Raw genomic sequence first — 10,841 nt, 5'->3', positions numbered from 1 at the left:
AGATGGGATGCTGCTCTTTAAATGACTAACAAGGACATAGACTGCAAGTTTCAAATTCTTAGCTCTTGTCTTGAGCTATTTTTTGAGTGATTCTTTGCCGCCTTTGGTTTTTTTGAGCTGGTGGAGCATATCTTCAACTAAAAAAAAACAAAACCCCAAACCCCAACCTCTCCATATTTACTTGATAGTTTGAAGTATCAAGCGAGTGCAACTTGGGGTTGGGAGTTGGGGTTTTATTTTGATTTCAAATTAGTAAGGGTTCTGGTTGAGAGATCCTGCAAGTTTCTGTTGTGGTGGTGGGTCTGTAGAGAACAAGGGGGCTCATTTTTGACAGAAGGAGCATGTTTAATTGAAGAAATGATTAACTGAGAGGGGTTGTGGCTTTTTAAAGATTATTCTTCCTAGTTTTGCATTGCTCCAGCTGCAAAACTTTGGGTGTTAATGACCGTGTTCATTGCCACTGTTTTACAACAGCACCTTAAACTGAATATACTGTCTTTAATATATTAGAAGTGAGACCACTTTCATAGCAGTTTGGGGTGGGGTGGGGGGGAGTAATCACGCTGTTCTCCAAATGCTTGTAACTGCTGGTGCTGCTGCCCCCAAAACCAGTCCTGTTCAGGAAAAGTCAGAGCTAAAACATGGAACTGAGTTGGTGTGCACTCACTTCAGCTGGTAAGGAAGTAATGCCTAATAGGTAAGGCTGTCATAGAAGAGAATATTTGTAGCTGTATTTGCCATTTATTGCAAGGATGAAGCTGAGCTATATTACTGTAGAGCGTAATTTTACTTTGGAGTACATGAATTTCAGTTTTGAAAAAAAGTAAAAATTGCAGCCAAATGTCTGTAGAATAGATCAATATATCTTCATGTTGAATTGATATATGATGCATTCTAAAACTATGCACAAGTGTTTCTGAATTCATCTGATTAGCCAATGTTACTTTTTTCTTAGAAATGTCCCCAAATGATTTTTCTTTTTGCAATATTCATTTCGTTAAATCCACACATAAGGAAAATGGAGCATGTCTCCTGAACTATGTGGACAATCCTTCCTTGTCAGCTATGTGCTCATCAGTCATAAACATCTAATCCCCTGTTCATGCATGTCATGTTTTATTTCTTCTAAAATTGTAACCTCCAGTGAGAAGAACCACTAGTGAAAGGACACTGCTGTCCTATACCACAGTCCCCTAGTACTTCAGCAGCAGCGGCAGAACCACTTTAGAAGGTCCCCATTTTCCTGCTGGAGGTTACTGCCAAAAAAAAGGTGTTAATTCAATCGATCTAAAGTTTCAACTGTAAATTGGATATCTGGAATCGGGTTGAATGGTGGAAGCTAACAAACCAGATCTGCTGCCAACAGACTGGCTCTGGTAGCCAGTGGCTTCATTTCAATATACGCAAAGTGGGAGGGGGAAGGTTGTGCTTACCTCATCTCTAACTGTTGAGACGCAAATGCCTACTTCTTAGCAGTGCTCCGATAATCATCGGGTTCAGTACTTTTTCATGATTTCAGTTTTGGTGGTTGCTTTCTAACAAGATCGTTTTGACAGGACCAAAGGCAAGTTACATGCATTTGTACATCAGCAGAGCAGAAAGGCAGTCACTTCTGATGAAGTGGTGGGACGCAAGTGAGGCTGGGGGCAGCCGCTTCTCTGGTGAGCTGGAGCCCTGTAGCAGCTCGTGTGAGCATGGTTGCCCCTTTCATCCAAGTATCTTAACAATACTCAGAGCTATTCCCACTAGGAAGAGAAAATTAATGTGATTCAGGTATTCCTTTCGGACAAACCCATGCATTTTTGACAAAAGTATGCAGAGTGCTATTTTCCTGAGCCCTGTGAAATCTGTGCGCTGTAGGTCCCTGCCAGCAATCCGTTTCCAAAGCTGCTCTTTTGGTTAGGTCCGGAGGTAAAAAACCCAGATTGTTTCTGCTCTGGTTTCAGTGAGCTGCAAGGCAAAGTGGGGAGAAAGGCAGCAGATAGCAATCAAGCCGGTCTCCCTGCCTCTTTGTTTTTCACAGAAAAGCCTTTAGTCTACCAGGCTTAGGCCTGCTGTGCTTTTGCCAGCTTGATTTCAAGTCTTGCTACCTATGCAACTGAATATTGGCCATGTTTCAGATCGTTCTCACTTTCTTCCTGGAGCCATCTGGGATTCCAGCCAGGCGGAGGGAGCTGCTCCCACTGCAGCCTGTGCACCAGCCTGCCTCCTGGGCCTGAGAGCTGTGGGAAGAGCCAGGGGAGCGACCGCTCCTCCCTTTTCTACCCACCCATTTCCCTTGAGAGCTAATACTGCTCATGTCGAAGAGAAAGAAGAAAGAGAGCTTCAGGGATCAAAACGGTCATGCATCTTCCATCATTTCCTCTTCCTTCCTCCTTCCTCTCTAGTGAACACGGAGGATGCTGCTTCTCTGCTTCCTCTTGTGTTGGTGGAGAAAAAAGTCCTGGAGCTACAGGAGAAAGAGACTTGATAAAGGGACTCTGAAGCAGGGCATGAAGAACTGATTTCTGGAGAAAGCACAAGTGGAAAGTGAGTAGCCAGCCTTACTGACTTTGGGATTGCATGCAACATTCATTGTTGCATTGCTGGACTGGGGATGGGCAAGGGAAATTCCAAAGTCTAAGGCCAGCATCTGACCAAGTAATAGTCTCATTAATGTCTGGGCCAGTCTTTTCATTCTGGAGGGGTTTGACTCATGATTTTAGACCCTTTCATGTGACCGTGTAAACCACAACAGAGAGACATTTAACTGCCCTGCTTGCTCAGCCTCCAAGGAGGCAAGCCTTTGGTCTTTTGGATGACTGTGATTCTCAAACACACACGGTGGCAGCTGTAACACGTTACAGAAAGACCAACTTCAGCAAAGGGGATAGATCTGTAGGTGAAGAGGGAGCAGCAGATTATGTCCTCTTTGTAGTACTAGTAGGTGATTTTGAGGAAGGTTTCTGACATAGTCTCTCACTCCACCCTGGTATCCAAGCTGTGTTATTACATTCTGCATAGGTGGCTTGCCAGACAAGAGAAAAACTGGCTGGGTCATTGGGCTTAGAGGGCAGTGATTAATAGTTCATACCCTCCCTGGAGACCAGTTACAAGTTCCATATGGGTCTGTGCTCATATCTGTCCTGTTTTAATATTTTTATCAGTGACTTAAAGGAGAAAATGAGTGTGTCCTCATCGGGTTGGAGGATGACACCAAACTGGGGTGCTGCACCTGACACACGAGAGGGCAAGCCAGTCATCCACAAGGACCTGGACGGGCTGGAGGGATGGGCCAGCAGGAACCTCACGAAATTCAGCAAGGACGAAGGCAAAGTCCTACCCCTTGGGTGGACCAACCGCTGGCAGGGCACAGGCTGGGGACTGCTTGGCAGGGGAGCGGCTCTGCAGGTAAGGCCCCAGGGGCCATGGTGGGCAGCAAGATGGATGCAAGGCCAGGAGCAAAGAGGCCAACTGCATCCTCGGTGGGATGAACAGGGACAGCCAACAGACTGAGGGAAGCGATTATCCCCCTCTGCTCGGCCGCAATTAGACCACATCCAATACTGTCTATCGTTTGGGGCCCCACGTATGGAAAAGACATCAGTAAGTTGAAGTGAGTTTGGGGCAGGGGAGAGGGTCTCCAAGACAGTCAGGGGCTGGAGCGGTGGCCCTGGGAGGACAGGCCGGGTGAGCAGGACTTGCTTGGCCTGGGGGAGGGAACCTAACAGCCACCTCCCTGTGCCTACAGGGAGGTCAGCAAGAGGAGAAGTCAGGACCTTTACTGAAGTCATAAATTGAAAGAGGGGAGGTTCCAGCTGGGTGTAGGGAAAACATTTTCCATATGAGGATAGTCAGGCACTGGACTGGCTGTGCAGTCTCTGTCCTGGGAGGCCTTAAGACCTGACTGGACAAGGCCTGAGCAACCTGGGTTGATCTCTAGACGGACCCTGCTTTGAGCAGGAGGCTGGACTGCAGATGTCCCGAGGTCCCCTCAAGCCTGAGCAATGCTGTGGTTCTGATGTTCAGCCTAAGTCCTCGTTGCTGTAACTTTGACCTTTTCCACTTTTTCCCTGGGAACTACTGACCTGTCAGCCTCACCTCTGTGCCTGGGAAGATCGCGGAACAGATCCTCCTAGAAGCTATGCTAAAGCGCATGGAGGACACAGGGAGGTGATTCGAGACAGCCAGCACGGCTTCACCAAGGGCAAGTCCTGCCTGACCAACCTAGTGGCTTTCTATGAAGGAGTGACTGCATCAGTGGACAAGGGAAAAGCAATGGATGTCATCTATCTCGACTTCTGTAAAGCCTTCAACACGCTCCCCCACAACATCTTTCTCTCTAAATTGGGGAGATATGGATTTGATGGGTGGACTGTTTGGTGGATAAGGAATTGGCTGGATGGTTGCATCCAGAGGGTAGTGGTCAATGGCTTAATGTCCAAATGGAAACCGGTGACAAGTGGTGTCCCTCAGGGGTTCGTACTGGGACCAGTGCTGTTTAATATCTTCATCAATGACACAGACAGTGGGATCGAGTGCACCCTCAGCAAGTTTGCAGATGACACCAAGCTGAGTGGTGCAGTTGATACACCAGAAGGACGAGATGTCATCCAGAGGGACCTGGACAAGCTGGAGAGGTGGGCCTGTGTGAACTTCATGAGGTTCAACAAGGCCAAGTGCAAGGTCCTGCGCCTGGGACGGGGCAACCCCCGATATCAATACAGGTTGGGGGATGAAGGGATTGAGAGCAGCCCTGCAGAGAAGGACTTGGGGGTGCTGGTGGATGAAAAGCTGAACATGAGCTGGCAATGTGCGCTTGTAGCCCAGAAAGCCAACTGTATCCTGGGCTGCATCAAAAGAAGCGTGGCCAGCAGGTCGAGGGAGGTGATTCTGCCCCTCTACTCTGCTCTGGTGAGACCTCACCTGGGGTCTGGGGTCCTCAGCACAAGAAGGACATGGACCTGTTGGAGCGGGTCCAGAGGAGGGCTACAAAAATGATCTGAGGGCTGGAGCACCTCTCCTACAAGGCCAGGCTGAGGGAGTTGGGATTGTTCAGCCTGGAGAAGAGAAGGCTGTGGGGAGACCTTATTGTGGCCTTTCAGTACTTAAAGGGGGCCTATAAGGAAGGATGGGGACACTCTTTTTAGCAAGGCCTGTTGTGACAGGACAAGGAATAATGGTTTTAAACTAAAAAAGAATAGATTTAGACTGGCTATAAGGAAGACATTTTTTACAATGAGGGTGGTCAAGCACTGGAACAGGTTGCCCAGAGAGGTAGTGGAGGCCCCATCCCTGGAAAGATTCAAGGTCAGGTTGGATGGGGCTCTGAGCAACCTGATCTGGTTAAAGCTGTCCCTGCTCACTGCAGGGGGTTGGAACTAGATGACCTCTAAAGGTCCCTTCCAACCCAAAGCATTCTATGATTCTACTCTGAAGGAACATGAAAAATGGTTTATCCCCTTCCTCACTGCCCTTTAGCCAAATGAAGGCAATTCTGCCTTTTTTCAGTATTCTCTTCTCTGAACAACTTGACTTCTTTCAGTCTTTACTCCTGGGCCACGTTTCTCTCTACCTTCTTGTTGTGCTCCTGAGGCCATGTTCTACATGGGCCATATCTTTTGTTAAATGCAGCATTCCAGATGGGACATGGTACCTCAACAAAGTGCACCAGTGCTCAGAGTGCCATGTGTCCTGCAGATTATACTCCTGTTTGCATAACCCTGTATGATGTTTGCTTTTTTCACAACAGCAGGGCCTTGTTGACTCACATTACGTTTGCATGACACTATAGTCATACCTTCCACTCTACACAATTGCTGTCCAGACAGTGGCTACTCAAGCAGTTGATTGCTCTTGCCTGGCTGTAAAATTTTGCATTTGTCCTTATCGGCCAACTTCTTATTTTACTTTCTCATCTCATTTCTCCAGTCTGTCAAAGACAATTTTGAACTATGATTCTGTCCTCCACATTGTTTGCAGCGTCTCCCATGCAGTTAAAATATGGAGTGGCTCTTCCTGGCCTGCTTTTTCCTCCCTTTGTATAAAAACATTTCCGTGAGCTTGTGCGATAGCCTTGTGCTCTCCCTTCCCAAAAGGGCTCTGGGTACCACCAAAGCACCATTGGTTCTTTGGGTGACTTCATCAGTTGCTCACAAAAAGCCTCCTCCACCTGATCTTCCTCCTTCAGTGATCCTACCACAACAGCTTTTACCTTTTTGCCGCCCCCCCCCCCTTTGATCACTGATTGCACTTGTCCAAGGGATCTCTCTCCTCAACCTTTCAGTCTTCAGCATGCCTACTCATCACTGATACAAGAAACAACATTCTCTGCTTGCCATTCCTAAACAAGCTGTTTATTTCTATGTTAACATTCCAGTCGGTGTCACATTGCCGCTACACTGATCAAATAGTAATTTTGATTATATACCAACCCTCACCACAACTCCTCTCGTTCCTTGGGAGAAAAATAATCCTAAGCATTGTCAGATCTCAGGAAATGGCTCAAGTGGCTCCACTTACAAAACTGGTAGTGAACTGATGATTTATGGGAGTTATTCGCAAGGCTGGGTTGAAGAGTGATCTTAGTATTCCACTGAGTGGGCTCAGCCATAATAGGTCTAATTAGCAGGCAGTGGTGTGGAGAAAAGCTTTGTGCATTCATTCCCAGCCACCTTGACTGATTTTAATGCCACTAATGCCAAATGGCACAGTGTGTGCTATCTTTTAAGTCAGGGGTTTTTTAAGTCAAAACTGTCATTTTCTTGTACATGTTGCCAGTTTATGTTCACCTGGCTGCTGCCGTGGTGAAGGAGATCAAATCTTGAGCACAGAGCTGTGGTGCAATTACAAATACCTCTCATTAGCCTCACACATTATGTTCAGATAGTTTCCAAAATACCTAGTACTGTCACTTGGTCTTACAAGTCTCCTCTGAGGTATCTGGTTCACATTTTACAGGATCTGGCAAATCCATCTGTGCTGCCGATTTCGTATCTTGACGCCCATCTGCCTGAAGTTGCAATGGTTGCTGCGAAGCTGGCACTTTTTCAGCCAGAACAGCTGACTCAGTGCCTCTTCCCTCAATCTCTCCTGAAAGGCATAAAAGGTACGGTTATCCCTCCTTGGGTACCCTCTGTGGGTACAACTGCAATTTTCAAATACTTGCACCCATTCTGTTCCAAATATTCACACATTTTTGCTTCGCTGTGCTTTGTGGCTGGGCCTCACATGAGCCCTGGTGTCTGACGGTTTTTCTGATACCCATTTCAAGGGCCAGGCATTCTTAACGTCACTGTTTTCACACTCTGCATTCCTCTTGTGCCATTCTGTAATTTAGCTGCACCAAATACAAGCTAGAATCTGATTCCACATGCTTTTCTGACTGATGTTTTTCCAGTGGGGCTAATGGTTACTTGTGCAAGCCTCACTTTACATGAATATTTCAGACATAACTAGCTAGGAAAATTGGTTAAAGTCAATAATTGTCCTCTTTGACAGCAGTATTTTCTAGTAAATCTTTCTTTAGGAAAAATGAGAATAACAACGTGGAACTCAAAGTAGGTTTACATCTACTTTGATCCAGAAAGGGGTAGGAAAAAGCAATGTAATTTGTCATCAACATGGATTTTTCTGTGTAATTTGAGTGTGGATTTTTAGCATATGTAATGAAACAGCTGCCTCAGTGTTGCTGTTTATTTAAGGCTGACAGAAAATACCTGGCTCTTCTCTTGATTTGTTTTTAATTGTTCAGTGTTTTTCCTGTGTTTTTTTCATAAATTTCACCCCACATTCTTGTCATGGTCCATTTTCTTACCAGGGAGATCCTTGACTCTCTGTGACACCAAGACTGGCCATTCAGCTTCAGACCAGTCACATCCAGTTTTAAAGCCTCCTCTGTCATTTTTACCACTTGATTAAAACAGCCTGTTCCTTACTTTTTATTTTTATACAGCATACAATGCTCCTCAAATAGCTATACTCTGTAGTATCTGTATGTCCAGATGGAGATGGAGACATACAGTTGTCTCCACTCCTTCGATTACCTAAAGCACGTGGAACACTTCAGGGTGAATCATTTTTCTAAAATAAAGCTACCTTGAATTGCTTTTCTCTTTATTGGTATTTTTTATAGATACAGAAGAAATTGCTGCTTGGAATTCCTGTAGCAACAAGCTATGTTCTCAAGACATTTCACTCTGGTAAGCCTTTTCGTTATCTCATGCTTTCATGCAAGGATTTCTGTTTTGTTTTTTAACTTCCTGCATAATCCGGAGCACCTTGTGGTAGTCAAGAATTACTCTGAGACAATTTGCACTGAATGTCTTAAATTCACCTGCACCCGCTATTATACATCACAAAGTTCCGTTCACAACCATGCAGATGCAGCCACTGTGACACTGGGCGACTTCTCAGGTGAAGACCCTCATGATCACATTCTCAGGCACCATGAGAAGTGTAATAATTACATCAGAGCATAATAACTATCCATTGCATCGGTGCCACAAGGACTCGGAGGGATGAAGCCAATTCGGCTAGGACGCAGCCCCCCACCGACGCCCGAGATGGCTGCCTTCTTCACGAGCAGCGCGCCAGCACACAGGCAGGTGCCAAATCGTAGGTACCATGGGAGCTTAGAGCAGCGAAAGTGTTTATTCCAGAGACACGCTTAGGGCCTGGCACCTTTTGGGATAAACCCATGTCCTGGTTTGCGGCGTTAACAACCGCTAGCCAAATGACCCGTGTGGGTTTGTTTCAGCAAGCCGCTCGCACTCGCTTTCCGTAGCCCCGTTTCCAGCCTGCACCTCCCAGCCGGCGGATTCACCGGCTCTTCCCTGCCTGCGCCCTGGGTTATTTCCAGGCTTTGACACAAGACCCAGGGGTGCCTCGGCCCTCTCTCTCTCCCCTGATGCCGATCTGGGCAAGCCGGGATGAGGCCCAAAATGCCGGCGGCACGTGGCCGGCTGCCCTGAGGCCTCCTCGGGGGGTTTAGGTGCCGGGGGGGAGTCTGGCTGCAGACCCGGCCGTGAAACTCCCCCCGCAGCAGCCCTCCCCCCCCCCCCCCCCGATGGGTTTGGGTTTTGGGGTTCCCCCCTCCCAATTTAGGCAACCAGCAACACCTGCAGTGCTGGGGCGAGACAAGCGCATCTTCCCCCGGTGCCTACAGGCGCGCAATTAAACATCGAAGGCCGGGGCCTGGGCACGCCCCGGGCTAGGCGAAGCCCGTTTGGAGAAGCCCGGGCCCGTCCCCTCAGGGCTCCGGCGCGCGGCCGGCCGGCCCCCCCTCCCCCGGCCCCCCCGGCCCCGGCCCGGCAGCCACACGGCTGCAGGCGGCAGCGCCCCGTGCCCGCGCTCCCGCTCCCCATTGGCTGTCTCTCACTCGCCAACGCCCCCGTGCTGGCCAATCGCCGCGGGCGCTGCCGCTCCCTCCCCTCGGAGGGCGGTGGGCGGGGCCACGGGGGCTCGCGGGCTCTTCTTGACTGCTTCCCTCGCCCGCCCGGCCGGCAGCCGCTGCGCCCCGCTTCCCCTTCATCACCATCCTCCTCCTCCTCCTCCTGGCCCCTGTGCCGCGCCGCAGCGGCCGTGTCCTGGGGAGCGCCCGGCTCGCGTGGGTGAGGTGGCGGCCGTCGCGCCGCATTCCCGCTCTATCTATCCCCCCCCCCCCCGCCCACCTCGCCACCCGTTGCATCATCCGCGGGCGTGGGATGGGGGAGGGGGCGCCGCGTGGGGTGGGTTGCGCCGCGCTTCGCCTCGGCGGGGGCGGCCGTTAAACGGTCACTGTGGCGTGTGGGGGGGCTCAGGCAGGATGGAGGGTGCGGGCTGAAGGATGGAGGGCTGCGGGCTGGTGGGTGAATGCCGTTGTGCTACACGGGTGGGCTTTTGTTTTCCATTTTTTTTTTTTTTTAATGAAGAAAAGAGAGGAACGGGCAGCTTCGGGGCTGCCCTGGGCAAGCGGAGCGCCGGAGCCAGCCCTGGCGCTGGCGGGCCCGTGGGGAGGGCGGGAGCGCAGGCCCCGGGCGGCTGCCGGGATGCTCTGGGCGGCTGCAGGGTGCCCGCCGAGCGCCCGCTCCGGGCAGGGAGCAGGGGGAGGAAAGATGGGCTTTCTGCTGCTTATACAGCCTTGCAAGATGACGCTGTTCCTTTAGTTTTTCTCTCTGGGGTTGGCACCAGCTCTTCAGCTGGCTTTGCCTGTCACCTATTTCTCTCATGGGTACCGTGGCAGTCTTTTGCCGATGTTTTTTGGCAAGTCTGGCTAACGCGGTGGACTAAGAAGCTTCTTCTATTACACTTTATTGTATACATTGCCTTTCCTCTATTAGGAAGGGTCTGAACTTGGCTGAGACCTGTGAATCTACTTCAATAGCAATGTTAGTAATGCTGCTGGCATATTACTGAACCAGCCATTACTTGAAAGGCAAACAAGTCCTTTCCTATTCCTGTTTGAGTCTCTAGTCTTCTGTGTGGGTTTGTGTGTTGCTTTTTTTTTTTTTTTTTTTTTTTTTTTAATCTTAAAGCCTTTGACCACAGAGGTTTTGGAGTGCTGGGCCCTGTTCCAGCAAAGTTGCTCAGGCTGTTTACCCTTTAAACGAGTCTGTTTGCTGAGCTGAGGCATGAAAGCTCCATGTTCTGCAAAACTTGTGCTGCAGAAAGGAGGGAAAACTCACAGTATGGAGATAAGTGAAATCTGGGGATTTTATGTCAGAGGAGGAAAGGTATTTCCTGGGAAACTGAGACCTGCTCAGAACCCGCTATTTCTCAGCGGGAGAGTGGCTGTAGTGAGATCACTAGTGATGAAGTAAGGTTTAAGTGCTAAATTAGGTCCAGTACTTGGGCCGTTCGGACAGATCATCCTTTTTGATACT

This window comes from Pelecanus crispus, chromosome 1, assembly GCF_030463565.1.
Source record: "Pelecanus crispus isolate bPelCri1 chromosome 1, bPelCri1.pri, whole genome shotgun sequence".
NCBI classification, from domain to species: Eukaryota; Metazoa; Chordata; class Aves; order Pelecaniformes; family Pelecanidae; genus Pelecanus; species Pelecanus crispus.
This window is presented reverse-complemented; position numbering follows the sequence as displayed.